Source organism: Euphorbia lathyris, chromosome 10, assembly GCF_963576675.1.
Source record: "Euphorbia lathyris chromosome 10, ddEupLath1.1, whole genome shotgun sequence".
NCBI lineage: Eukaryota > Viridiplantae > Streptophyta > Magnoliopsida > Malpighiales > Euphorbiaceae > Euphorbia > Euphorbia lathyris.
The window spans coordinates 59,296,232-59,300,459 of record NC_088919.1 but is presented as its reverse complement, the minus strand read 5'-3'; the positions used below and the strand labels follow the sequence as shown (position 1 = coordinate 59,300,459).

Below are 4,228 nucleotides of genomic sequence, written 5' to 3'. Positions count from 1 at the left end.
GGAACATGTAGGACACATACTTGACCTCGAGCGACGTTTTTGCGAACGAAATGTATATGCATCTTAATATTCTTAGTGTGTTGATGTTGAATCGGGTTGCCGGAAAGATACAGCGCACTAACATTGTTACAATAGACTAAGGTGGATTTTGTAATAGGACAATGCAGTTCCAAAAATAAGTTCTGAATCCAACAAGATTCAGAAACAATATTAGCCACTTCATAGTCTCGGCTTCAGCACTAGATCGAGACAAAGTATGTAACACACTAGCCGTATAAGTACTATACAATATTTATTCTATATCTCATAGTCATTCAAAACCTGTTATTTTTTTTTCACAAGTATACATAAATACATACATAGATATAACCATTTATAGTACAGACTTTATTTCTGATTACATATATTACAGACTATGTTTGTATTTAACCCAAACTTCACATATTCTACATGCTGGGAATGAGAGGAGAGAGCGCGAGATGGAACACAGCCAACCGACCTTTCATCCATGCTATCTACAATATCTGAACCTTCTAGAAACTCTTGTTCATCTACTTCATCAACCAACTGAAAATTTAGCGATTTATATGAGTCGCCACTCAGTGAATATAAACAATCAATGAATTATAAAGCACATACACATACACATGTACAAATTCATGCATATACAAATGATAAGCCTTTTATTAATTTTGTTGTGACACCACTAGCTAGACACTTCCCCGGATCAAGTAGCAGGTAAACGGTAACACAGGTATTGCTGTACAACCTTGTAATTTCATAATTCGACCTTTCGGCCCATATAATCAAGTAGTCCATATAAATGACCATATAGGTCCAAGTAGTCCATATATTTGACCATATAGGTCCAAGTAGTCCATATATCTGACCATATAGGTCCAAGTAGTCCATATAATCAAGTAGTCATAAGTGCCTAAACTGGTATGCCACAACGCCATTTACGTTTTATGCAACATGTATACATACTTTGCACTTTAAGTCATTCCATCACAAGTAATTCAATCCAGTATCAATTCCCATCAAACATGGCAAAACAATTCACAATATCATAAAGTATCAATTCATATCAACATTTTAATCACAACTTCAGAAGCCAAAATATTCATATTGTCACGTCCGTGACTAAATTTCTAGAATTTATACCTAGATATTCATATATATTATAAGTATTAGGGGATGTGATTTTTATTTGGTGATATAGGGAAAGTTTGAAGTTAATGTGATGAGTTTATGTGTAATTAAAAGTTAAGATAATTTTTAAAAGATTATAGAAAGATAGAGGATCAAAACAGATATTTTTCAATTAGAGATATGTATCTCAATTTTCCAGATACATCCGGTGGAATCATCATCTTCTTATTTCTTTTATTTCCTTTTTCTTTTCCTTTTTAAAATTTATCAGTTTTCTCTGAACCGTTTCTCCACCGTTTCTTTGATTTACGGACGTCCGAATCACTTGAAATTTAAAATATAGCATCCTTATGTATAGATCTAGAACCTAACTGAAGAGTTTTTGAGTTTCGGCAGTGTTTGGAGAGGAAATGTCTTAGACAGCGTTTAGAGGCGAATTGAACGAGTTTATGGTTTTCAATTAGTAGCCAAGGTAAGTAACTATCAACTATATTTTGAGTTTTATGTATATAGATATATATATATATATATATAATCAAAGAATTTTCATTTATTGATATTTTAAGGTTATGCAGGAATTTTGTAAAATTAGGGTTTTTCACGATTTTGCTTTTTATTGTGAAATTATGGTTCAAATGAAGCTATTGACTATGCTTCTATGTGAATTTCAGATTTTACTTGATTATGTTGATTTAAGGCTTCATTTGATTGATTTACATATGTATTTTTAAGGTTTAATTTGGTTGATTTACATATATACATATATGTTTTTGGTTTCAATGTATATCTATATTGAATAAAATGAATTTGATGATTTCTTACGAATTATTTTTGGATTGAGAAATCTGTTGCGGTTATTGTTGTTATTATTTTGGATTGAAGTCCAAATATGATTTTTATGATACAAAAGGGCTAATTGAAGCCAAACGATTTATGGTTATAAAATAGTTTGGAATTTGATTGTGAAAGGATATTTGAACACATTATGATTTTATGATTTTATATCCATCGAGAGTTATCCGGATCGGTGGCTTTATATTTGAAGACCATGTTCAGTGAGGGACATGGCCTGTGTACACAGTCTTAAGACCTATTGGGTATGGCAGCGAAGTGTTGGGTAAGACCATATGGGATAGGCAATGTTAAGAGACGTCTCGATTATATATGTGGTTATGTATTGATACTTAAGGGGAGAAACTCGATGATGGATACAATGTTTTAAGTTCATTTGGATTATGTTTTCGGTTATGATTGATTTTGATATAAGGTTTTACGTTTGATTAAATACGAGTTGGTTTGATAAAACACTTATTTGATTACAATATTTTATAAGGTTTTGAACTCAAGAATGGATACAAGATTATATATTTTTATGGTTTTGGTTTACTACTTTGACGATATATAAACTTAAGTTTTGAGTATATTTTATAAGGTTTTGATTAAATCCCTTTATCAATGTATATGTGTAGCTATGTTAAGTAAAGTTGGTTTTTATAGCTGATAGTTTCTTACTGGGATTTTTGTCTCACGTTTTTAAATGTTTTAATGTTTTTAGGTGAGAAAGTACAGGATATAGAGAAGGTTACCGCCCGATTAGGCGAGGTTTGGAAGTTGGCTGTTTATTGTTAGAATTATGGTTAGAACTTTGGTATTGCAATTGTATTATAATGATATGTGGATAAATTGGAGACTCCTAAGTATTGATTATTATCTTTCTATTTCACGCCCGATGCCGATGGAGGTCATTTAGGGTCGGGTGTGACACATATCATGTTTATACTCACAACTAAGCCGCTAGCTTCCTTGACGGCGACTTGTACCTTCCTCCGGAATATCTTCAAAGTTTTGTGTACCTATAAGTATAATTTAACATATGATTAAAAAGACATCATTATTTATTTACCAAATTCCATTTTCTTTTTCTCCTTTTATTCCGTAAACTTCAAGATCACATAATATTTCTCAATAACCCGTCAATACCAAAAACCTTGTAACTCTCTCTATACTAACCCAACTGACCTAATTCTTATTTTGTTATACTCCTGACTCATATATGAAGATCATATGAAACTTTTATAATTTTTCCAGAACCACCCGATTTATGGCAAAATTTCCTTTGACATCCTATCTCAGTATCAATGCACCTGTACCAGTTTTACTAATTTAATCATAACTTAAAACGTGTAACTCCTATTGCTCTGATTCTTTTTGGTAAGAAAACTATACATACAGGGGTATACCATATCCAAATATCAGAATTTTAGGAGCTCTACATAATTGCTAGTAAAATGTACAGTCTGACCCTGTTTCAGCATCTATGCAACAAAGCACACCTACATTTCCTTAGTGATTTTCTCACTACTTACTTATCCAATCCTAACCAAACTTTACAGGGGCTTACTCAACACATAAAGGATCAAATTTATTTTTATACCTTCCTCAAATTCAGACCCTAAGATGTCCCAAACTATACAAAAAGAAACAAATCAAGTACAGATTGCATATTAGACCTAGTCTGATTGATACTATCATATCTCCTAGTATACTTACCCAAATAGCATGAAAAAAATTTTGGAATTTAACTAAGACATAAACTTACAACTTTCTCTTCTTTAAGCTTCTCAAAATCGGACTCTAAAGACGCGAAATTGAGTGTAAAAAACAATTGAATAGCATACCTTCTTCTACCTCTTCTTCTTATCCTTCTTCTTCGCTTTCTTTTTCTCTTTTTGTTCTTTAAGGAGTTCTTACCCAAAAAGTTCTGGAGAAATCTCAACTTTATCCTTTGTTTTTAGAGTTTTTTTTTTATTATTTTTATGTTTATCCATCTAGGTTACAATTTTACAAATTTGCCCAAATCACTTTCCCGTATTTCCAACTACATCCCCTTTCATTGTTACACTTCTTATTAGTATTACTTAATATTATAGTTAATCAATTATCATTCTAATTGTGTATTTATTAACTACGCATCTAGTTTATGTGTTTTGAAGACACATTTACCTTTATTTTCTATATTTACACGTTATTCCGAGTTGAATCTATCATGGGGTGAATGACATGTAAGATGTAAAAT

General features: G+C 31.5%; 1 long non-coding RNA gene across 1 annotated transcript; it reads right to left on the bottom strand.

Annotated features, from left to right (window-relative positions):
• Positions 1–219: 219 nt before the first annotated feature.
• Positions 220–3,884, bottom strand: LOC136208534 (uncharacterized). The gene is made up of 3 exons (XR_010677198.1): positions 3,831–3,884; positions 2,937–3,005; positions 220–567 (listed from the first exon to the last, which is right to left on the bottom strand). It is a non-coding gene; the product is annotated as an uncharacterized lncRNA (long non-coding RNA).
• Positions 3,885–4,228: the final 344 nt, after the last annotated feature.